The sequence below is a fragment of the Silurus meridionalis genome, chromosome 4 (genome assembly GCF_014805685.1).
Source record: "Silurus meridionalis isolate SWU-2019-XX chromosome 4, ASM1480568v1, whole genome shotgun sequence".
NCBI classification, from domain to species: domain Eukaryota; kingdom Metazoa; phylum Chordata; class Actinopteri; order Siluriformes; family Siluridae; genus Silurus; species Silurus meridionalis.
The window spans coordinates 4,236,201-4,263,235 of NC_060887.1; the positions used below are offsets into that span (position 1 = coordinate 4,236,201).

General features: G+C 38.1%; 2 protein-coding genes, 1 long non-coding RNA gene and 1 pseudogene across 3 annotated transcripts in view; 3 read left to right on the top strand and 1 right to left on the bottom strand.

Annotated features, from left to right (window-relative positions):
• The window catches only part of LOC124384578 (zinc finger protein 850-like), a 1,373,244-nt gene that overhangs the window by 1,208,407 nt on the left and 137,802 nt on the right, over positions 1-27,035 (bottom strand). The gene's annotated exons all lie outside the window — the stretch shown is intronic.
• The window catches only part of LOC124384657 (leucine-rich repeat flightless-interacting protein 1-like), a 794,289-nt gene that overhangs the window by 520,244 nt on the left and 247,010 nt on the right, over positions 1-27,035 (top strand). The window lies entirely within an intron of this gene.
• Positions 1-27,035, top strand: part of LOC124384686 — a 201,839-nt gene that overhangs the window by 61,472 nt on the left and 113,332 nt on the right. The gene's annotated exons all lie outside the window — the stretch shown is intronic.
• Positions 4,451-6,642, top strand: LOC124384579 (annotated as a pseudogene).

Consider the following 27,035-nt stretch of genomic DNA (forward strand, 5'->3'; position numbering starts at 1 on the left):
ACATACATTTTATATATATATATATATATATATATATATATATATATATATATATATATATATATATATATATATATATATATATAGTTAAAAATCTAACTGGTGAGGTACAAATATTAGGAACAATCACTGTAATCTGTAATCACTTTAAAGTGTTACTGAATGTGTAAACTGATGTCTGGTTATTATTATAGCAGAGTCATGGCTTCCAATCTCTTCAATCAACTTTCACAGCTTATTTAGAAAGAGAAATATATTCATTGGAAATTGAATATTTGTATGTCCAGTGTTAATATGGCAGGAGACGAGCATATTTGCTATGTTCAATTTCACTATTAAAAAACACAGGCAGAGAGGAAAGATGATAGTGCTGAAGTACAACAAATGTAAGTGTAGCCAAAAACACCTGAGCAGACTGAAGACAAAGGAAAATCAGCTGATTAATTAAAAGAATGGTTTATCATTGCATGATTATGACTGCATTTTATCTCATGCTCATTATAAAGATACTTAATAGACTAAAATCACAAACAAGACTGACTTTTTGTCTTTACATTGCATCAAATTTAAATCTGAACTGGCACAAAAAATATCTAAGAAATAAATTGTATCTTCTGTATCTACAGAAAGAACCAGTGAAGACTATCAGGAGAAGACAATCAAAAATCGAGGGCCAATCTGGAATAAATCAGGTCCATCAGGAACAATTGCTCCTCGAAGACTATGCAGGCCACCAAAAATACAAATGCTTCAACAAATACTTCACCCTGATTACTGGTTAACCTGTGATATCATCGACCTGGCCAGCTACCTCATGGCAAAGGACAATGTGCACATTGATGGGTTTCAATCTGTTCCAAATGGTGGAATTGTGGAAACTCCACAAAATAAGTTTGTGCAAATATTGAACATTCGGCAATGCCACTGGATCACAATCAGCAATTTGTTTTGTAATGAAAATCAGCTCTCTGTGTATGACAGCAAATGCACCCCTCTGGACCCAGGAACACTACAAGCACTGTCCTGGCTGGAGAGGCCGCAGTCAGGCAAGTTTGATGTTTTGCAACCAGCTGTGCAGCAACAATCAAATAACAGCAATTGTGGGTTGTTCACAAAAGCATTTGCATATGCTGTTTGCAAGGGTCACCCACCAGAGTGTAAGACTTTTGCTTGATCCTGACCAAAAGGTCGCCCCCCCCCCGAGAACACAGCATGGATGCCCGAGAGGGGTGTGGGCCAGGATGTGGGCCCTGTAGATGCCCGAAGCAACAAAGACATCAAAAGAACTCTTTTAACGACACAACACGTTTTCCTCCAGGACTCACGGCAGGGAACTAAAGACCCCGCAACCCCCCCTTTCGAGAACCAGAACGTTTTCTGGAATACAGTAGGCTCCCCGGAGAGCTACCCTTGGTCTTGATCACCACCTCTCCATACAAATGGTGGATCTGCAGACAAGTGTCTGACCCCTCTTCCCCTCCTTTTCATGTTACATCCTAAACACAGGACATTGTAAATAACGACAGAAAATGTTCATGTTTCATTTCTTTACAAAGGTTTATCGCGACTGGTACACAGGTCCCATTCCACAGCAATAGAACAAAAATAAAAAAGGTTTTAATAAAGTTAAAGAAAACACAACTCTATACAAGGGGCGTGCCCCACTACAGATGTATACAGGCGAGGTGCCTCCCACAGGTCTGTAAGAACCAATCAATGCAAACTTCCATGGCTAAATAATGTTTACATAATGCTTACTCTATCTGGGTATTTAAGGAGAACTGACCAACAATTCAGGAATCTGTAAACAGATCTCCCGCACAATTACTGTGTGTCACTTTACCAGGTATGAAAGGTTTTATATTTCCTGTTTCAATGTAAATACTATTGGTTTGTATTTATGTTATATTTTAATTGAACTATAAATTGGCTTTGAATTGTGATTTTCTTACCTGGTTAATAAATTGTTATGTTTGATTTTATTCTGTGTTGCTCGGTAAATGTTGACACTGCAAGTAATAACGTTGCATCCGCAGTTACCGTAAGGACTGAAAATCAGGCTAGGATCGGGCTAAATCCCAGTTAGATAGTGAATAATACATCAGCTGAGGATTTGAGAGATACGACTAGCACTGGCGTTAGTTTAAGTGTACTTAGAAGCGTGGAGGCTAACAATATGTATTTCCGTTTAGAGTGACATTTCTAATCACTCTAAATAGGGTCAGCCTCAACCTCTGATTATTTCAATATTATTCTATTCATTATCTGTGGTTAGAAATAATTATTGTAATAATTAAGTGTCACCTCTAAGGGGACTAAATAAAGTATGTTTAAAGTTGAGCACGCAGAGAGCGGCCGCAAGCATATAGTCCAACCTCTGGCAGCGACCAATACTGATTCGCTTATGACCGTTGACCAGTATGTTAATTATAGGGCCCATACTAGGATCTTGTGCGACTGTGTGAACCGAATGAACGAGTGTAATGCCAGAGCTTAATCGGGAAAAATAAGACAAACATCCCTCAAAATTATACTATTAGTAAAATAACAACCTATGCAAATATTTATTGTTTTATCTAAATGGAGTCAGATAAAAGGTCAATAACAAAAATGAAGCAATACATTAATCCAAATCTTATTATCTAATGTGAAAGGAAAGATTAGAACGCGCGAGAATCCTTTGCCACGCCTCTGGAAACCGTCGTTGGACCAGTGGGTGGTTCCCCGCCTTACAAAGTTGGTGACCTCGACGTGATCTCTCTACCTGCACAGGCGAGTGACATCTTTCCGACGCGACTATTCAGTTTGGATTCCCACAGAAGATATGAGGTTTGATCTTCTCCTTCCCTGCCTACAGCTGCTATGGTAAGTCCGTTCCTTTTTACCTATTAGAAGTGTTGAGGGAAAGTTTTGCACACCCAATATAGACACATAAATTAGAACGGGCCGGTATGCCCATTGTTAGACCGGAGACCGTTGAAATCCGGTGGGGCATAAGAATTTAGAGAAAACATGGATTCTCAGGGACATTATAGAAGCAGTGTAGAGGAGGAAATAATGGAAACAGCCGCGTTAAAGCTAAAAAACACCCTTGTTCTGTTAAAAGAATAGGGACTAAATCTCACATAGAGCAATAATTAAAACGTATCCTGGTATTTTGCCACGGGCCATAAACTGGAAACAAAATCAAAATATAAACTCAGAGATGGGAAATACATCATTCCAGAGGCCCTCCAGAAACCAGTGATTAAATTATACCATGATTATGCACATGTATCAGCTCCCAAAACACAACAGCTGATACAGAAAAACTTCTGGTGGCCAAAAATGGCATCAGACATTGGGAGATGGTGCGACACATGTCTCATATGTGCCACCATCAACCAGGGTAGAACTGGACGTACAAACTTGTGTCGCCCAGAACCACCCAAAGGACCATGGGAATTCTTACAGCTAGATTTTATTGATCCATTACCCACTGCCAAGGGGGGATATCGCTATTGTCTCGTCATAATTGATAAATTCTCTAAATGGGTAGACGCAATTCCAACTCGCGACAACAGCGCACGCACCGTGGCACGAGTAATGGCAAATCAAATCCTGCCAATCTGGGGAACACCAACTCAGATCGAGTTATGACCAAGGAACACACTTCACAGGTCAGATAATGAAACACATATGTGAAATGCTACATATCAAACAAAGATTTAACGTTCCATACAGGCCGCAAAGCTCAGGTATGGTGGAACGGGCAAATCGTTCGATAAAAGAAAGCATCTCCAAACAAATAATGCAACATCAAAACAGGTGGACTGATGCACTGCCAACAGTTCTGACAGTCTTGCGAGCAACCCCATCCAAAGCCACAGGCATCAGCCCGTTTGAACTCATGACAGGCAGAGTCATGAAACTACCCATAGACCCAGAAATCACCCCAGCAGATCTGGGACCCCTTGTGCTTGCAAAACAACAGACTGTACTAACACAATTACAACAAAGACTGGCAGTGTTACAAACACAAACCACCTTAAAACACCAACAGTCTGACCTAATGAATGATGCACAACAACCCAACTTCTGAGATCAAATTTACCGAGGGTGACATGATCATGATTCGGGTGTTTATAAAACAGGGTCCATTCACACCCAGATGGCATGGACCACATGAGATAAAAGCTTTATGCAATAGCTGTGTGGCCATAAGTGTCAAGGGGAAGTTGAAATGGTACCACATGTCCCAGTGCAAAATCTTCAAAGGTTCTGCTAATCAATAATTATTAAAGTTTCTCTCTGTTTCATCTCCTAGGTTGACTGCAGCAATTCCATGGAGACCGGACGAGAGGAAAGTTTCTGGACCCACTTGCATCAAGCTGGGTCAAAGGGTTTCACTCACACACACACTGGAATGTGGGAGATGGGTATGGAAATACACTAAGAGGTCATCCAACCAGAGAACTAGTCACGTGGCCTCCCGGAGTAGTACCGGAACCAAATTGCGCAACTAAAATTTGCTGTAAAGTAGGCTCCGACCATCTCCCTATAGTAAACATTTCAGGTGACACACCGGCACGCACATCTTTTCACAACATAACGGCCTGGTATCAACTTAAAGCAGAACCAGGAGCAAAAATTGGGAGCATGCGCACTCTCTACGAAAAAATCAACAATGGATTAGATCCTAAAATCTGTTATTTAACCAAAAATTTTGAACCCGCAATATATAGGTGTACACACACTGAAACAATCAACACTACGCATATGAGTTATACCGAATATAAATTTGACATAACTTCATATGTACCTCATAACAATCAACCTGAAGCCTTTGTCTGGACTAGCCGGAGAGAAGGCATGTATTGCGTAGGAAAATGTGTCAATGACCCAGATAATTACACCAGGCCACAGAATTGCTCATGGATAATGAAACATTGTTTTAATTTAACCACTTGTGGATATAGCAAACCAAAGGAATGTCCAAAACTATATCCTATTCCTCCTGGTGGACTGATTAAAGGGAATATTAACAAGACATTATTTCATGATGTGAATCTAGTGATGACACATGTATCATACAATATTTCCAACATCCTATCTGCTTATAACAATCACTGTGATTACAATGATAAGACCTATGCATGGCTACAGTCACGAATCGATGATTTAATTTATGACTACAAAACAGACTTGCCGTGCAAATCTCACCTGCTGCGCTCAAAAGCGAGACCTGCTCGGAAACATAGCAGGTCTCTTCGGCTCAGTTAATTCCATTGCTAACAACTGCAAAATTACCAAACAATCACAATTCTCAACATGGTTTGCGAACCAGGTGGCCACTGGTTTTCAACATATCACAAATAGCAATGAAAATATCATAAGCGGTTCGATCCGAGCGCGGGCGCTTCTGCGATCAGCCACACATTATTCAATCAAACCCGTACCATTGAACGTGACTTAGCTTGTAGGACATATGCACAAGATCTATTCACTGCTGCTAGACAAGAAATCCTAGATCTTCGCCTGTACAAAACGCCTAGACATGTTTTGAATGACCTCATAGACATCTTAGATCTACATAGGTGGTATGAATCAGGAAAAATGAAAAATGTAAGATATTCTGAGTTACTATCCACCATAATGATGTTTACAGGAAATGAATGTAATGGATGTATTGGATTTTCGTCAGTTTTCCTTTGATACACCCAGATCAGGTTTTTCCAAATTCCACTACCATACGCTCGATTGGCGTGGTAGTGAAGGATCAGGTAATTAAATGGGATCACCTCACTGGATACATGACACAAAAGGGTACTGAGACCTTGTTTACCAGTCGCACATGTTGCCATGAAACACACAATTATGTTATCTGTACATGTAACACTTTGCAACCTTTCTCTCCCAACAACACCAAACTTATTAATGTTCAGTCACTGCATGGTTATTCTGATGTTGTCCAGGTGTCTCACACACAGTGGTGCGTTGTCATTGAAATGAATTCCTTTACCTACGGAGGACTGACCTGCTCTGCTAATCACTCGTTCTGTTTGGAAGTGACAGAGGACTTTTCAATGGGCCAAGTCAACATTTTAGGAAGATTGCCACTGGACACAGAGACCTCACCATGGTGGGATGACACTTTCTATGAGCAAGGCACCCAAGCTGTGGTTAACGTGATAGACCTGACACAAAGACTGATCCTGCAAACTGAATACCACCTAAACCAAGCACAAGTTGAAACCAACCTGGCACGAAAGACTGCACAACTTTTATCCAGTTCATCCACTCGGTCAGCACAGTACACCTACACCTGGTGGGACTGGATGTTCCGGGGATGTGGCATTGGCAGTGCCCTGATCGTCACCTTCACCATGTTCCAGTGCTGTTACTTCAGACACCTCATACGATCTACACAAGAATCCACACACGCTGCCCTTGCCCTCAGCCCACTGCAGATACCCGTGTTCCAAAGACTCTAAAAAATAAATGAATAAATAAAAAATTGCTTTGTCTGACCTCGCAGGTACCCTATTCAAATTCGCCCACGGGGCCAAGTGGGGAAACTGTAAGACTTTTGCTTGATCCTGACCAAAAGGTCGGCCCCCCCCGAGAACACAGCATGGATGCCCGAGAGGGGTGTGGGCCAGGATGTGGGCCCTGTAGATGCCCGAAGCAACAAAGACATCAAAAGAACTCTTTTAACGACACAACACGTTTTCCTCCAGGACTCACGGCAGGGGACTAAAGACCCCGCAACCCCCCCTTACGAGAACCAGAACGTTTTCTGGAATACAGTAGGCTCCCCGGAGAGCTACCCTTGGTCTTGATCACCACATCTCCATACAAATGGTGGATCTGCAGACAAGTGTCTGACCCCTCTTCCCCTCCTTTTCATGTTACATCCTCAACACAGGACATTCTACAGCACACCAGATGATTATGTGTAAGAAAGGTCATATCACATGTAAATAACGACAGAAAATGTTCATGTTTCATTTCTTTACAAAGGTTTATCGCGACTGGTACACAGGTCCCATTCCCACAGCAATAGAACAAATAATAAAAAAAGGTTTTAATAAAGTTAAAGAAAACACAACTCTGTACAAGGGGCGTGCCCCACTACAGATGTATACAGGCGAGGTGCCTCCCACAGGTCTGTAAGAACCAATCAATGCAAACTTCCATGGCTAAATAATGTTTACATAATGCTTACTCTATCTGGGTATTTAAGGAGAACTGACCAACAATTCAGGGAATCTGTAAACAGATCTCCCGCACAATTACTGTGTGTCACTTTACCAGGTATGAAAGGTTTTATATTTCCTGTTTCAATGTAAATACTATTGGTTTGTATTTATGTTATATTTTAATTGAACTATAAATTGGCTTTGAATTGTGATTTTCTTACCTGGTTAATAAATTGTTATGTTTGATTTTATTCTGTGTTGCTCGGTAAATGTTGACACTGCAAGTAATAACGTTGCATCAGCAGTTACCGTAAGGACTGAAAATCAGGCTAGGATCGGGCTAAATCCCAGTTAGATAGTGAATAATACATCAACTGAGGATTTTAGAGATACGAATAGCACTTGGTGTTAGTTTAAGTGTACTTAGAAGCGTGGAGGCTAACAATATGTATTTCCGTTTAGAGTGACATTTCTAATCACTCTAAATAGGGTCAGCCTCAACCTCTGATTATTTCAATATTATTCTATTCATTATCTGTGGTTAGAAATAATTATTGTAATAATTAAGTGTCACCTCTAAGGGACTAAATAAAGTATGTTTAAAGTTGAGCACGCAGAGAGCGGCCGCAAGCATATAGTCCAACCTCTGGCAGCGACCAATACTGATTCGCTTATGACCGTTGACCAGTATGTTAATTATAGGGCCCATACTAGGATCTTGTGCGACTGTGTGAACCGAATGAACGAGTGTAATGCCAGAGCTTAATCGGAATAACTAGACAAACATCCATCAAAATTATACTATTAGTAAAATAACAACCTATGCAAATATTTATTGTTTTATCTAAATGGAGTCAGATAAAAGGTCAATAACAAAAATGAAGCAATACATTAATCCAAATCTTATTATCTAATGTGAAAGGAAAGATTAGAACGCGCGAGAATCCTTCGCCACGCCTCTGGAAACCGCCGTTGGACCAGTGGGTGGTTCCCCGCCTTACAAGAGGTATGCATATTTAATGAAAGCAAGCTAAGGACACAACTGTATGCTTCGTTAACGAAAAACAGTATCGCATTTGGCATGAAGAGTCGAGAGAGTGAAGCCGAGGCAAACGTGACCAAAACTGCGATACCTGTTTACTGTGTTTGCAGAACAGCTCATTACAATGAACTCATGGTCCAGTGCTCTAAATGCCAAGAGTGGTATCATCCTACATGTGTAGATATACCCAGAAGTGTCACTGGTAATGAACAGTTCTGGCAATGTTTCAAATGCCACTGATGATGTACATTAAAGGATAATACGCAATGTATGTATTTATTTATTTATTTTGTTTCCACAACATTTGATTGTAAATTGAACTTGTCTCTGCAAAACTGCAACCTTTCATTATTCGCTCAAGTTTTATTTGTGTTTTAAAATAAAAAAAAACATAGTAATGGAGTGAAATCCATATTCCAATTTTTATATGTTCGGACAAAAGAAGAATTTATTTTTTCTAAAACAGTGTAACTGTTCTAAAAAGAATATAATTATGCAAATTATTTAGATTTTTGTGAATAATATGGAAATAAGTAAAAGAATACACATGTTTTGAGTAATATTGCCTTTAATTTCTTGAAAATGTGAAGTCAAATTAATTGAAAATAAATACAAAGTAAATAAATTCCAGATCACTGTGAACAGGAATCAGTTGAAAAAAAACTATCTAGGAAGTATTATGAGTGTTTGAATGTGGAACATGATAAAAATGCACTGAGATTAGTTTTTTGTTTTATTATAACGGAAACGCCTTTCTGAAGCGTCTTTACATGTAATTTGACCCCTCCCACCACCCATACCGTAATTGCAAGATTAGACGCGCAACATTAAACAAAGTGCGGCTGCTTAACCGTGTATTTTCAAGATGCAGCTGCTTAACCGCAGTGAAAACATGCACAATTACAGTAAACTTTTCAATAAATACTGAGTTTGGCCCGATTTTGTCCCAGTTTTAATTTTGGCCCACTGTGAATTTGAGTTAATAAATAAAAAAACAGTAGTTTATTGTGATACACTTAAAGTTAAGATATTTTTTTATTATTTAATTTTAAAATACATTATGATGTATCTTTGCCCTGCAAACCACACTGAAAGTTGAGACATGAATAAATTGTACCTTTGATCCAGCAGCAGCAGCAGCAGGAGTGTGTGGAGGTTCTCCTAAAGATCTCCGTCTGGACTCTGATTTCATGATCAGAGGTGTAAAGAATCAGGACACTGGAAGAAAAATGCAGAGGTTCATGACTCAATATCAAATATATAATATGAAATATTTCATGTAATAAAAATTAAAAGTTATATTTCAGATTGAATTCCAGTGGAAACGCGACTGATCCGAAGCTGCTGCTTTTCAGCTGCTACACACTGTGTGGTCAAAAGTATTTGGACACTGGACTTTTCAGACAGATGTGGTTCATAAATTCACCTAAAATGCTCTTAAATGCATCATACAGCCAATTAACATGCAAACTGTTGAAACACTTCATATAAACAGAATGTAGAATCACTGAAAGCATTTTAAATGGGATTTAAATACCGCTACAGAGGAAGCAGGAGCTTTTCTGTAGCTATTATTGCTTTTATGTTCATGGCACAGGACCAAATATCAGTTTATTTTATCTTTCCATAATGAGCTGGAATAAATCATAAATGCTGTGGTGACCCCCGTGTGTAATGCTGCATGATGGCACTGCTGGAGGATTACACCAATGGAAGATTAAGGAGAAAAAGAGTCTCCAGAGACCATGAAGATTTTCTGGCCCATGATGATGACTGGATAATAAGCTGATTTAGATTCCTACAGCTGTGCTCCTGGATCTATGTGCTGAATTGGGTCCAGTACTACAGAGGAAACACACCAGAACCATGCCATCCCGTCCAAATACAGGTCCTCACCACTCTGGGGTTAATGACAACAGGTTGTTTCTAGTGGGAAATGGCAGACAGGGAAATACTTTATATAAATATTATATATAATCAACTTTTCACAAAGATCTTCATTAGATATTATTAATTCTATTAAATCTCATGCTATAGGTCTGGTATCTGCCCCTGAGTGTCATAATGCCTGTCATTTTGGATGTTATTATTAAGGTGGGTAGTCGATACATCAGGTTTCTCTTCACTGTGCAAGAACAGGCTGAAATTAAAATGCACTTTGCAGCAATGTTCAGTTTTACAAATGTAATCAACACAATTGACTGCACTCATATTTCTGTAAAGACTGTAAAGGAATTTGTATATGTTAATAAACAGCAGTGTTTTGCTTGTTTACAAAAAAATAGTGACTAGTTACAGTTACTCGTTACTTCATTCAAAATTAACTAAGTTACTTAGTTGATTATTTACACCAAAAAGTAATGTGTTACTGTTAAAAGTAACTTTTTAGTTACTTTTTTAAAGAACCTTCTTTAATGTTCCCATTAATGCCCTTTTATGTGTTATGGTTTATACAAACACAAAACTGACTTAAACACAAAGTCATTTTTAAACACTATTTTATTAAAGTCAGAGCAGCACAAACTGAATATATCACAAGCATTTCTGAAATAAATAACAAAACAAGCTGAATAATATATTCACAATCAAACACTAAAGTGGCTTCTGCATCATAAAAGCTGTTGTGTTGAGCTCTTAAAAATGTTCCTTTCACAGCTGAAGTATGAAAACTATTAACAATGTAGAACAGAACACCGGGTTAGCTTCCTGCTTCTAGCTCCTCAGGCATGGAGTTTCTGGAGGAGCTTCGGCAGATTGGAGTTGCTGTTTATCGCAGTAGATACGAGCTTCAAACCAGAAAGACACAGCTTACATTTGACTTAAAAGTTTTTGTCTTTATACTCAACTAAAGTGAAATAAATGAGCATATTTCCACTTTGAGAAACTCGTCTTGCTCTCGCCTCGACTCCCCATTACTGCCGCACAGACCTGAATAAACGGAGACACGCCCACAGTGCGTCTTCTTCCTGTTTACAGTGGTTTATCCACCAATTCTACAATGCGACGCTGCTGTAAGCAAGTTAGGCTGTAGTCTACACTTCAGCCGAAATTAATTCATTTAAAAAAGTAACAGGTAACGCATCATACGGTAACGGTAACGGTTACAGTATTAGTTACTGTAAAAGTAACGCGTTATCGGTTTTACTGCCCAACACTGATAAACAGCTTTCTGTTAAAGTGCAAGTCATATGTGACTCTAACACGACCCTCACAAACATTGTTGCACACTGACCTGCTTCAGCACATGATTCCTTTATCCTGACACATAGCAGTGTAGGGAACAGACTACAGGCAGCTGCAGGACATGATGACTGGCTTCTTGTTGACTTTAACAACATGTAGAAATTGTTAACATTGTCCTGATGTAGTCTATAATATGACAGGTGACAGAGGCTTCACCCTCAGATGCTCAGTGTAAGATTATCAGGGTGTGTGGTGTTTTGCACAATGTGGACTGAGGACCAGTTTCCCTCTCCTCCTGACCTCCCTCCCCCTCAGCATTATGACCCCGAGCCACAGCCCCCTGCCCCACAAGAGGGATATAAGCAAGATGCAAGAATCCATGAGGAGGTCATACGGCGTTTGAAAAATCATGGTTTAACTTCATCTTTTAATAATTGTGCAATTTCACTTTTGTCACATTTTTTTCCAAAAGTTTATCATGTGGAGTATAATTATTTATCTTAAAAGCATCTTCCAGTTGAGAAACACTGATTTAGAATCAGGATTTAAATGATGTCGAACACTTCAATAAACAAGTGATTTCATATTTTAGATTTTTATTGATTTTATTAATTATTATTGGACATGGAGAGGTTTAGCTTTCAGTTCCTGTCCTTGATGTCCAGACTCACTTGCCTTTTTTTTACTGGAATGGGTGATAGTCGTCTGATCCAGTCCGCAAAAGAGCAGATATAGAACTGTGAGACTGCAGTGCAGACCACACCTCATGATGAAACCTCAAAACACCACCGTGACATTTTGATGAGAATACCATTGAGTCTTTCCTGATTGTGTGAAATTTGTGACAAAGGATAGGACGAGAATTCCAATCACGATGTTTCGCTGGTTCAGTTGTCCATAGAACATAGCCACAGAAGATGATGGTGTAGTACGTTAGAAAGGTGCTTTGCATGACGAATTCCGTGAACAGAAAACTGTGAGTGCTTGGCGCACCCAGCGAGCTGGCAGGAACTCCAAACGATTGGGCAAGGGTAATAGCCCTACGCACATGAACGATACGGGTGATCAGCTTAAGTCCTGCAGAAGATCATAGACAAAGTTCTGGATGGAATCTATCCACATTCCATCTGGGAGAACATGTCAGCGTGGTGCAGAATGTCCATCACCGGTCTGAACGGGTCCTCATCAGTTTCCCAAACGAATTCGTCCTTTTCTGGAGGAAACCTGTACCATTTACGGAAGAAATTATAGCACCGTTTACCTAAAGGACAGGTGGACTGCTCCAGGCACCACAGGCAATGCTTTTGAAGAACAAGGAAATAACAAGCATCGCAGGTAGGTCTAGAGGTGACAAAGTTGAAGCGATACCCCTCAGCACATGCTTCGATGTACAAACACGTGCCTTGATGCAGACGCATACCTTGCAGAAGAAACCTTTGTTCATCAGCTGCCATGTTCCTGCACACAGCATAAAATACACACAACAACAACATGATTTATATACGATATAATCAAAGAATCAGAATTAAAGCGTAGAAAGAGTTTAGTGCTTTTAGTTATAAGAAAACGTTTGTTACAGTCATTTTTTTCTCATTGACTAGGGCCATAATCCCTCCATCCAAATCCACATAGATGTTTTGATCCATATCTGTGGAGATGTTTTCTGTAGAAGACTCTTCACCTGTAATTTTATACACTGGGAGCTGTACGTATTGTCTAAACAATGACAAGGAATTCCACAACAGATAAAACATGCCACGGCTGCAAGGATTATTAAAATTGTAGTCCCAGTCTGACCCTATTCTACTCTATTTATTAGTATATTATGTTCATTATACTTGGAGTAAACAGGTTACATGAGTTTGATTAAAATATGGGATAAATAGGTTAAATTAAGCTACTTCATTGTATCTAATAGATTCTATACTAATTATTAGGTACATTTGTTGGATTAATATAAAAAGTTAAACTATAAAAGCTAATCTTAGCTAGCCGGCTAGTTACCCATGCAAATGTCACTAAATAATGACTTTGTACTTTTCGAGTCTTCTACTAAATAATCTACAATATTCTGCCATAATTATTTAGACGACTTACCAGGTACCTGTATGAAGAAATGTTCAATAGAAGAGAATTGTAATGTTTTTAGTTGCTGCTAATCGCTGCTGCTTCTTGCTGCTGTTTGTTTGTTTGGTGGTTGTCAATTTTAGTGTCTCTTTACTTACAATTGGTAAATTCACAAATGAGAAACAAAAGCACGCTTTGAATTATATAGACGTGTCACACTGTGACATCACACCTAGATGCCCCGCCCTCTGCCTGTGACATCATCATGTCACCACTTTATTTCTCTCTCTATTTCTCTCTATCTCTCTCTCTCTCACACACACACACACACACACACACACACACACACACACACACACTGCACAAGTACAGATTACAGAGGAAGATTACACAAACCGGATGAAGCTGACTGAGGTGAACCCCTGAAACTAACCCAGGAACAGAGTAGGAACATTCTGACCACCTGCTGGTTTCTTTTTGAGAGACTGCTGAAAGGAAATTTCTTGAACTATCTATGGATTCAGACTCGGTCGACCTCATTGTTTTGAATAGAAGTGACCGAACTGAACTCTTGAACCGAGTCACTTGAACTGAATCTAAAGAGTCGAAATCATCGAACCGAATCTTTTCTAACTGAATTGACCAAACTGAATGGACTGAATTATTAAAATGAATCTATTAAATAGTTCTTTCTGATGTTTTTCTACTAACTGCAGTTGTCAAAAGTTATACTTGAACTATGATGTTATGAGGCTGCATTGGAACTAAACTTTATAGTATTGTGTGATCAGATGAACCCATGAAGAACTCATGTATTGTAAACTGATTTAATCTCTGTGTTATTGTGATTTAATATTTAAACTGATGCTGTGAATACTGTTCAATAACTGTTTATTTTATTACTTTAACTTCTGTTCATGTAAAATTGGGTTTAAACAGAACCTTTATTTTATTATCATTTACTTTTGTGTCATTTTTCCAACATTTTATCATGTGAAATTTAATTTTAGTTAAATTTAAATGATGTACAATAATAATTTATAATATAAACAAAACACACTTTATTTAAGATATTTATTCATTTTGAAGTAATAAAAATATTCAGTTACAATAATCATTGATATTTTTGTACTTTATTATATGTAGGACATGTCCAGCTTGATCTCCTCTTTTCTTTCTCTGGTTTTCTTTCTCTAGTGCTGAAGTCATATTGCTGAACAGCTGTACAGCTTCCTCCAGTCACTCTCGGTTTCCATCCTCATTTCTCTTCCCTCACCTAAGAATCTTTGTTTCCTCAGAGATTTTCTGCGACTCTTTGGGCTTGTAGAGGTTCAGCTTGTTTCTGCTGTTTCTCATAGTCAGAACCCAAAGTGCCTCAGCTGAGCTTCATGTTTCTCCAATTGCTCTTGGTTTCTCAGAATGATGTTTTGATGATATATTTTTATGGAGAGCAAAATATTTAAGTTATTTAAAGTTAAATTTTTATTTATTCATGAATAATTTTCATGTCTGTTTTTATTAATATTTATGTTCAAAAAACATTGTTTTAGTGTGTTCAATAAATGTTTATCCTGTTCGGCCCGCAACCTAAAGTGGGCTTTAAGTTTTGGCCCCCTGTGGAATTGAGTTTGACACCCTCATATAGATAAATATCATTAATTATTAATAATAACATAATTAAAGGTAATTGAGCAAATCTTTTATCTCAGAAGTGTGTATCAAACTGGTAGCCCTTCACATTAGTCGGTACCCAAGAAGTAGCTCTCGGTGTCAAAAAGGTTGTTGACCCCTGATTTATAATCTTGTTACTTTTGTCCCTACATGAACATATACATTTTTATATTTAGTCATTGTGATTTCACCCTTTACATCGTATCTCTGTTGATTTCTTTTATTCAGCTCCATCTCACAGACGTTCTGGGACAGCTCTTAGGAGCGTTCTCCTCCGACAGTATCATCAATTTCAGCTCTTCTCCCTCACCACTGAGATTGCTCCATTTATTAAACATCTCTACTCCAGCTGTTCCAGAGACCCTGTCTGCCTCCTCACATCGTGAAGAATACTTTTACACGTGATATGGGCACACAGACCTCGTCTGACCTTCCTGCTGTTTATCATCAGGTGACACAGACCAACAATGAAGACTATGACAACTCCCGTATTCCTGCATCAACTCTACCATCTCCTCCTTATCCTTCATGTTGGTCATCTACTGATTATTCTCCTACTTGTTCTCTGACCTGATCATTATTATTATCCTCCCATATCTTCCCCTGAGTCTGATCCTGATTGCTCACCCATGTCTTCTGCAGCAGCAATGGCCCACAAACTCTTCTTTCCCAATAAACATGCTTAAGTCTGCCTTGTTTTTGTTTCTTCTACACACTCATAACATTAGTCAGACCCTATTCTACTCTATTTATTACTAACTGATTATTACCTCTTAAAAGAACCTTCTTTAATGTTCCCATTAATGCCCTTTACGTTATGGTCTACAAACACAAAACTGACTTAAAAAAAAACTAAAGTGGCTTCTGCATCATAAAAGCTGTTGTGTTGAAAAATGTTCCTTTTACAGCTGAAGTATGAAAACTATCAACAATGTAGAACAGAACACCGGGTTAGCTTCTAGCTTCTAGCTCCTCAGGCATGGAGTTTCTGGAGGTGTTGTTATCGCAGTAGATACGAGCTTGAACCAGAAAGACACAGCTTACATTAGACTAAAAGTTTTTGTCTTTATACTCAACTAAAGTGAAATAATGAGCATATTTCCACTTTGAGAAACTCGTCTTGCTCTCGCCTCGACTCGCCATTACTGCCGCACAGACCTGAATAAACAGAGACACACCCACAGTGCGTGTCCAGAGAGAAGTTTAATAATAAAAAGCATGTTGGTTTAATTACAAAAACAATTAATGCTCCAATGTTTGAAAAGATCTCTAAAAGATCCTAACATTTGATGTAAACCTTGATATTGAAGACAAAGGTCCCTAATGTTTGTTGACAAATAGTGTTTTACATAAAAGAATCAGCTTTTATTTTACCAAAGGTTATGATCACATCTTGACATGTGGATTCGATTTGATTATAAATCTTAATGTTTCTATTTATTAATTCATGGAGCCATAAATCTTTTTGGCAAAATTTCCATCAAATTTTGAAAATCTTCAAAATGTTTCTTGGTTGCTGCTAATCGCTGCTTCTTGCTGCTGTTTGTTTGTTTGGTGGTTGTCAATGAGATACTCAAATTTGCTTTATGACATCATAAAATCGATTCTGTACACATCACTCTGGTCACATGACCAGCTGGAGATTTGAGTCACAAAGCACTTAAAGCACAAACACACTGCAAAATATTATTTTAATACAAAATTACCTTCAAATATCAATCTAGAAAAATGGCCCTGAATCCTGTATATACACAAAACAGACACATGAGTCTCATTTAAAATGCTTTCAGTGATTCTACATTCTGTTTATATGAAGTGTTTCTGCAGTTTGCATGTTAATTGGCTGGATGGAGCTTTTATTCATTAGTTATTTATCCAGTTATCATCTGTTAACCTGTTATTTCAACAAAACCAGATTTTCAATTCATTTTATTTGTATTATGCTTTTAACAATGAACATTGTTTCAAGCAGCTTTACACAGATAATGTGGTGATAAAAATAAATAAGATGTTCTATATGTGTAAGTTTGTCTCTGATGAACAAGCCGGTGCCGACTGTGGCGAGAAAAAACTCCCCGAGACGGCATAAGGAAGAATCCTTAAGAGGAACCAGACTCAAGAGGAAACCCGTCCTCATCTGGGTTTCACTGAATGTCCATTTATTACAGCTAAATGATGTTGAGGTGAAGTGATGATCAGATACAAACTGTAGTCCTGAGTCAGTGTAGCAGACTGTTAACATAAACTACAGTCCAAATCCCAACCCTCAAAGCTCCTGTTCTTACTCTGTTTTGTTTCTTCTACACACTCATAACATTAGTCAGACCCTATTCTACTCTATTTATTACTAACTGATTATTACCTCTTAAAAGAACCTTCTTTAATGTTCCCATTAATGCCCTTTACGTTATGGTCTACAAACACAAAACTGACTTAAAAAAAACTAAAGTGGCTTCTGCATCATAAAAGCTGTTGTGTTGAAAAATGTTCCTTTACAGCTGAAGTATGAAAACTATCAACAATGTAGAACAGAACACCGGGTTAGCTTCTAGCTTCTAGCTCCTCAGGCATGGAGTTTCTGGAGGTGTTGTTATCGCAGTAGATACGAGCTCGAACCAGAAAGACACAGCTTACATTAGACTAAAAGTTTTTGTCTTTATACTCAACTAAAGTGAAATAATGAGCATATTTCCACTTTGAGAAACTGCCTTGCTCTCGCCTCGACTCGCCATTACTGCCGCACAGACCTGAATAAACAGAGACACACCCACAGTGCGTGTCCAGAGAGAAGTTTAATAATAAAAAGCATGTTGGTTTAATTACAAAACAATTAATGCTCCAATGTTTGAAAAGATCTCTAAAAGATCCTAACATTTGATGTAAACCTTGATATTGAAGACCCAAAGGTCCCTAATGTTTGTTGACAAATAGTGTTTTACATAAAAGAATCAGCTTTTATTTTACCAAAGGTTATGATCACATCTTGACATGTGGATTCGATTTGATTATAAATCTTAATGTTTCTATTTATTAATTCATGGAGCCATAAATCTTTTTGGCAAAATTTCCATCAAATTTTGAAAATCTTCAAAATGTTTCTTGGTTGCTGCTAATCGCTGCTGCTTCTTGCTGCTGTTTGTTTGTTTGGTGGTTGTCAATGAGATACTCAAATTTGCTTTATGACATCATAAAATCGATTCTGTACACATCACTCTGGTCACATGACCAGCTGGAGATTTGAGTCACAAAGCACTTAAAGCACAAACACACTGCAAAATATTATTTTAATACAAAATTACCTTCAAACATCAATCTAGAAAAATGGCCCTGAATCCTGTATATACACAAAACAGACACATGAATCTCATTTAAAATGCTTTCAGTGATTCTACATTCTGTTTATATGAAGTGTTTCTGCAGTTTGCATGTTAATTGGCTGGATGGAGCTTTTATTCATTAGTTATTTATCCAGTTATCATCTGTTAACCTGTTATTTCAACAAAACCAGATTTTCAATTCATTTTATTTGTATTATGCTTTTAACAATGAACATTGTTTCGAAGCAGCTTTACACAGATAATGTGGTGATAAAAATAAATAAGATGTTCTATATGTGTAAGTTTGTCTCTGATGAACAAGCCGGTGCCGACTGTGGCGAGAAAAAACTCCCCGAGACGGCATAAGGAAGAATCCTTAAGAGGAACCAGACTCAAGAGGAAACCCGTCCTCATCTGGGTTTCACTGAATGTCCATTTATTACAGCTAAATGATGTTGAGGTGAAGTGATGATCAGATACAAACTGTAGTCCTGAGTCAGTGTAGCAGACTGTTAACATAAACTACAGTCCAAATCCCAACCCTCAAAGCTCCTGTTCTTACTCTGTTTTGTTTCTGTGGACTATTTCAGCCTGGGGTCGTAAGTTTTTGGACACTTTGTTTTTGGTGTTTTTTCCTTTGAGGACATTGTATTTTACCTGATAGTAGTAGGGCACATGTTTGATCTAAAATAATGAAAGTGATGAGACGGAACTCTTTGTACAAATAATTACACATACACACACACACACACACACACACACACACACATTATGTGTTCCTAATAAAGTGTGTGTAATACATGAACACAATTAGTATCATTGTACATACAGTAACATAGTCATTTTTTAAACATATGCACAGAGTCGTTAAAGACTCCTAATATAAATAATACAAAATTACCTTCAAACATCAATCTAGAAAATGGCCCTGAATCCTGTATGTACTGTAGATGTTTTGTTTGAAGTGTTGTGATCATGAAGATGAAATCCTGCAGGTTATTTGGGTTTCTACTGTGCAGAGTGGGCTTTCAGTCCTAATGCTCTTAAACGTCGAGACACTGTATGACGAGACAGATCCTTACCCTGTTCAGCGCTGAACTGGTGAGCAATTCCAGCTGCAGTGTGGAAACGATTGCCCATTGAGATCCTCCGCAGTATCCTGTCCTCTCTTGTATTTGTCTTCCGTGACAACCAGCCTCTTGGCAGACTTGAATGAGTTTGTGATGTTGTAAAGATTCAATATTCTTGAAATCACATATTTGGAATGACCAACTTGTCTTGCTATGGCTGATAGGGTCATTCCTTTGGCCTTCATCTGGACAACCTGCTGTTCAGTCACTTTAGAACGCCCACCATCTTGCAGAGTCAGTGAAACTGGAAGTTAGGCTGCCAGTTAAATAGGGATTGACAGATAATCAAGGAAATTAGCACCAGGTGCCAGATTACACAAATAACTGGGAGGTATCTGAAAGTGTTCTCTAATTTTGATCAGTGAGTTTTCTGCAAAATAATGTTTTTTTTTAAATGCCTTAGTTATTTTGTGGAAAAGGTGTTCTGGTAGCATGGTATAGACAGGACAAAACTCCTTCAACTGTTGAGCAGTGAAGATGACATTATTTCAGAATTGTTCAATTGTTTATAAATTGTTCTCTGATTTTGATCTCCAGTGTACATATTTTCCTTCAATAAGTCTGGAAATGCAGCCATTACGCTCTCACACATTCGTTACTCTCTTTATGTCCTCGTTTTCAGTCCTAACTATAATGATGTTCATAACAAAACTGGCATGAAGAAACGTGTTCACGCTTTATTCACTTTCCTGTGATGTAGCTTCCTGTGTTTGACTTGTTTGCCGTGAGTTCCGTGTTTGTATTTGTGTTGGCATTTTCAAACTAAACTTTACTATTTATAAATCTCTTTTTCCTCTTTAAATCAACCTGAATAGTATTTTGTCTTCCTGACTTGTGCCTGTAGCTCGTTAACTCGACTACCACTAGTGTTGACTACATTCATTGCCTCACATTTTTTCTTAAATCTGTTCGTGATTATAAGCACTATGTCTTGTGTGTCTGCCTTGAGCACAGGTGAGGACTCCTTTGAGTTGCAAACGGTGGAGTTGGAGCTGGAGGCTTTGGAGCAGAAGAACAAAGAAAACTAAGCAGATTGCTGAAATGAAGGAGAAGCTGGAACACATGGAGAAAGTAGAGAAAGACTTGATGCATTTTCTCTAATTATAGAGAAGATAACAGAAGAGAAAGAAGAGAAAGCCATTCTGCTACAGACGGTGCAAAAGCTGGAGGCTACTTTGGCTTCTGAGCAAAGCAGCAGGAACAGGACATAACTGAGAGAAGCCAGAGCTGGGCGAGAGAACAAAAACAACTGGAGGAACGTGTTGCTCAGCTTGAGTTTATTTTGGATCAGACCACCATGGAGCTCAGTCTTCCTTGAAAATCCATAAGGAACTGAGAAAACTGTAAAATGAGAGAGAGAGCTGGACGAGAGAACAAAAGAAAGTGGAGGAACATGTTGCTCAGCTTGAGTTTATTTTAACAGACCACCATGAAGCTCCAGTCTTCCCTGAAAATCCATGAGGAACTGGAGAAAACTGTAGAATGTGAGAGAGAGCTGGACGAGAAAACAGAAGAATATGAGGAACATGTTGCTCAGCTTGAGGTCACTTTAACAGACCACCATGGAGCTCCAGGATACTCAGAATCACTGTGAGAAAGTAAAAATAGTGCAGAGCAGGAGAGAGATCATTTGATCAGAGAGAAAGAGCGACTGGAGGAACGTGTTGCTCAGTTTGAGCCCACGTTGGACTTTAAAGAAAACAAGAGGATAAAGAGAGAAAACTAAACTTGAGATAGAGGAGAGGAACAACTTACAGCTTCAGACCAACAGGGGCTCCAGGATACCCAGAATCTCTGTGAGGAAGAAAAGAAGACTTCAGAGAATAAAACAGATCATTATATGAGAGTCCGAGGCGATGGGAGGAAATTGTTGCTCAGCTGAGACAAGAAAACATTCAAAAGAAAAGGAGAAATAGAAAAAAGAAGACGACAAGAGAAACAGAGAGTCTGAACACTTTTACTACAGCGAGACACAATAAACACTATTAAATAAATAAAGATTTTGAATTTCAATCATGTCTAATGTCTCTTCATCACAGAGAGCATTCAATGATGGTATTTTTTTCTTGAACCACTTTAGTAAAGTCAGTGATGTTTGATGTCCTTAAAGAAAAGAAATTTGACAGAAACTGAAGTTGAGGTATTTTCACAGCTTTAGTGCTTTGTTCATTTTGTCCACTGTAGTCCACTGAAAAGCACAGTTTAATACAGTGTGCTCATGTGTGTATCAGTGTTCTGATTTATCAACTGAATAGTCAGGTCACAAGAGTGTGTGTGTGTGTGTGTGTGTGTTTATTACCCATAAGGCAGTGATTTTAACCTTTTTGAGGCGTGACTCATTGTTTACATGAAGAAAACACAGTGCATGTAGGGTACCATGAAATTTCATTTAACAGTAGGGGGACAATAAATATAAAATTTCTCATGAGCAATTTTGAAACACAAATAATACAGTCAAATTGTACTTACAGTATAAAGACACGGTGTCCCCACAATGAAAAACTTTGTTTCTATCATTATTATTGTAGCATGGAGACTGCATCAGTTACAATGGTAATTCAAAGCTCTTTACATAAATAAAGTAAAACTATCATAATAAAAATAATCACAACAATAAAAACAAGGAATTAAAAAGGGTTTAACATTTTATTTACAAATTAAACATTTAAGAACAGAATAGAAACTGATTATAAAAATACAGTGGGTCAGTTATGTAGCACAGTGATCATTTAGTAAATGCACAGATAAACAATATGCTAATTGTGTGTTAATGTTAACATTATACCAAGTCGTCCCAAATAAAACACTGCATGTGAAACGGCTTTGGTGTGTTAGTGTCAGTGCACTATGCTACAAGCTATTGTAAACAAGCTAACGCTCACTAGATAAGTGATATTTAATCTCTAATAGAGCAGATTCATGGAAAATTACATCCAAATCAGCATTTTGAACTAATTTATGAATGAGTCTGCATCAACTACATTAAAGAGAATCGCTTTATTTAAGGTATATAAAATCCTCTAGTTAATGGAGTTGAACATTGAGACACATGACTCGTCTGTGTAGAGAAGGTGAGATGAACTGGGAAAGCAGGCAGTGGGTCAAACCACTGTGAGGAAGGAGAAACTCAACTGTTTCTAAATGCAGTTTTGCGTTGTGTTTTTTTACTTAAACAATTATTTTAGTTATACATACATATATTTTTCATATAATAGAGAATACATATAATAGAGAGTGCGATTTAAAAAAATTTTTGGGGATTCAGGATTTACGCCCATGGGTGGTCAGAATGTTCCTACTCTGTTCCTGGGTTAGTTTCAGGGTTCACCTCAGTCAGCTTCATCTGGTCATTTATGATTCTACAACATTCATATAGTCACTGGGTCAACTTCCGGATTGTGTAATCTTCCTCTGTAATCTGTACATGCGCAGAGTGTGTGTGTGTGTGTGTGTGTGTGTGTGTGTGTGTGTGAGAGAGAGAGAGAGAGAGAGAGAGAGAGAGAGAAATAAAGTGAGTGACATGATGATGTCACAGGCAGAGGGCGGGCATCTAGGTGTGATGTCACAGTGTGACACGTCTATATAATTCAAAGCGTGCTTTTGTTTCTCATTTGTGAATTTACCAATTGTAAGTAAAGAGACACTAAAATTGACAACCACCAAACAAACAAACAGCAGCAAGAAGCAGCAGCGATTAGCAGCAACTAAAAAACATTACAATTCTCTTCTATTGAACATTTCTTCATACAGGTACCTGGTAAGTCGTCTAAATAATTATGGCAGAATATTGTAGATTATTTAGTAGAAGACTAAAAGTACAAAGTCATTATTTAGCGACATTAGCATGGGTAACTAGCTAGCTAATCTTAGCTTTTATAGTTTAGCTTTTATATTAATCCAACAAATGTACCTAATAATTAGTATAGAATCTATTAGATACAATGAAGTAGCTTAATTTAACCTATTTATCCCATATTTTAATCAAACTCATGTAACCTGTTTACTCCAAGTATAATTAACATAATATACTAATAAATAGAGTAGAATAGGGTCAGACTGGGACTACAATTTTAATAATCCTTGCAGCCGTGGCATGTTTTATCTGTTGTGGAATTCCTTGTCATTGTTTAGACAATACCATAGCTCCCAGTGTATAAAATTACAGGTGAAGAGTCTTCTACAGAAAACATCTCCACAGATATGGATCAAAACATCTATGTGGATTTGGATGGAGGATTATGGCCCTAGTCAATGAGAAAAATGACTGTAACAAACGTTCCTTATAACTAAAAGCACTAAACTCTTTCTATGCTTTAATTCTGATTCTTTGATTATATCGTATATAAATCATGTTGTTGTTGTGTGTATTTTATGCTGTGTGCAGGAACATGGCAGCTGGTGAACATAGGAGGCTTCTGCAAGGTATGCCTGCATCAACAGCAGTGCGCACATCAAAGCATGTGCTGAGGGTATCGCTCAACTTTGACACCTTTAGAGCTTGCAATGCTTGTTATTTACTTGTTCTTCAAAAGCACTGCCTGTGGTGCCTGGAGCAGCCCACCTGTCCTTTAGGTAACGGTGCCATCATTTACCCCGTAAATGGTTCAGGTTTCCTCCAGAAAAGGACGAATTCGTTTGGGAAACTGATGCGGACCGTTCAGACCGGTGATGGACATTCTGCACCACGCTGACATGTTCTCCCAAATGGAATGTGGCTAGATTCCATCCAGAACTCTGTCTATGATCTTCCTGCAGGACTTCAGCTGATCACCCGTATCTTCATGTGCGAGGGCTATTACCCTTGCCCAATCGTTTGGAGTTCCTGCCAGCTCGCTGGGTGACTCACAGTTTTCTTCACGGACTTCGTCATGCAAAGCACCTTTGTAACGTCTACACCATCACCTTCTGTGGCTATGTTCTATGGACAACTGAACCAGCGAAACATCGTGATTGGAATTGTCGTCCTATCCTTTGTCGCAAATGTCACAAATCAACAGACTCAATGGTATTCTCATCGAGTCTTCACGGTGGTGGTTTGAGGTTTCACATGCGGTGTGGTCTGCACTGAAGTCTCACAGTTCTACATCTGCTCTCCTGCCGCACTGGATCAGAAGACTATCACCCATTCCAGTAAAAAAAAAAAAGGCAAGTGAGTCTGGACATCAAGGACAGGAACCAAAAGCTAAACCTCCATGTCCAATAATAATTAATAAAATCAATAAAATCTAAAATATGAAATCACTTGTTTATTAAAGTGTTCACATCATTTAAATCCTGATTCTAAATCAGTGTTTTCAACTGGAGGATGCTTTTAAACTAAATAATTAAAATCCACATGATAAACTTTTGGGAAAATGTGACAAAAGTAAAATTGCACAATTATTAAAAGATGAAGTTAAACCATGATTTTGTCTTTCAAACACCGTATGACCTCCTCATGGATTCTTCCATCTTGTTTATATCCCTCTTGTGGGGCAGGGGCTGTGGCTCGGGGTCATAATGCTGAGGGGAGGGAGGTCAGGAGGAGAGGAAACTGGTCCTCAGTGCCACATTGTGCAAAACACCACACACCCTGATAATCTTACACATTTAGAAGTCTTCCACCTGAGACATCCAGAGCTCCACATCTGCATTTAAGGAGGTGAGGAGTGTCTGAGGGTGAAGCCTCTGTCACCTGTCATATTATAGACTACATCAGGACAATGTTTACAATTTCTACATGTTGTTAAAGTCACCAAGAAGCCAGTCATCACGTCCTGCCTGTAGTCTGTTCCCTACACTGCTATGTGTCAGGATAAAGGAATCATGTGCTGAAGCAGGTCAGTGTGCCACAGTGAAGGAAAACCTGATGTATCGACTACCCACCTTAATAATAACATCCAAAATGACAGGCATTATGACACTCAGGGCAGATACCAGACCTATAGCATGATTTAATAGAATTATATTATATCTAAAAAGGTCTTTGTGAAAAGTTGATTATATATAATATTTATATAAAGTATTTCCCTGTCTGCCATTTCCCACTAGAAACAACCTGTTGTCATTAACCCCAGAGTGGTGAGGACCTGTATTTGGACGGGATGGCATGGTTCTGGTGTGTTTCCTCTGTACTGGACCCAATTCAGCACATAGATCCAGGAGCACAGCTGTAGGAATCTAAATCAGCTTATTATCCAGTCATCATGGGCCAAGAAATCATCATGGTCCCTGGAGACTCTTTCTCCTTAATCTTCCATTGGTGTAATCCTCCAGCAGTGCCATCATGCAGCATTACACACTCACCACAGCATTTATGATTTATTCCAGCTCATTATGGAAAGATAAAATAAACTGATATTTGGTCCTGTGCCATGAACATAAAAGCAATAATAGCTACAGAAAAGCTCCTGCTTCCTCTGTAGCGGTATTTAAATCCCATTTAAAATGCTTTCAGTGATTCTACATTCTGTTTATATGAAGTGTTTTAACAGTTTGCATGTTAATTGGCTGTATGGTGCATTTATGCATTTTAGGTGAATTTATGAACCACATCTGGCTGGAAAAGACAAGTGTCCAAATACTTTTGACCACACAGTGTGTATCAGCTGAAAAGCAGCAGCTTCGATCAGTCATTTTCCACTGGGATTCAACTCTGAAAGATCACTTTTGATTTTTATTATATGAAATATTTTATATGATATATTTGATATTATTTGTTTGGACTTTTCTTTCCTCAGCATCACTTTGATTTTCCTCCCATCAGAGACGCCTGTTCCAGGTGGAGGATGAAGACCCTCTGCTGATGAAATTTGAACCTCAAACTGAGTTTCGAGCTTTATGGATTTTATTCTCTTTAAAACACAGAGTTTATCATTTATTATTATTATTATTATTATTATAATATTATTTAGAAACAAATCACCCATAAACCCCAAACAGGCGGAAAGGTGATCAGGACCATCTCAGTGAAGAAAACATGTTCCTCATTTTGTGTTTACTCCTGATCATTAGCATAAAGATCACAGACACGGAAATATCCTTTGTCTAAAATAAAGAATGATAATAAAGAGTGATAATATTTCCATAAATGTTGCAGTGAGCAGAAATGGACCTTCCTAATAGTGTAAACATTATCATTCCTCATCACTTTCACCTGCTGTGTTTGTTGGTTTATTAGAAATGTCTACTTTTGACTAAAAGTCAATAAATAAATAAATAAATAAAGTTTACTTATTCACATCTTAGTTAGACTGAGGAGCATAGAAGCAAGAATAGCTAGCTTCTAGTTCCTAGCTAATGTTTAAATAATTATCTTCGCTTTTGTCCTTTTCTGTATTTTGATCTACATTTATACAGTGAATGGACACTGTAGAAATAATAAAGATGTAAAACAGGTATAAATGTAGTGAAATGTGTCCTATTGTATGACTGAGTTGTTCCTCTTTCTTCAGTAACTGCTGTT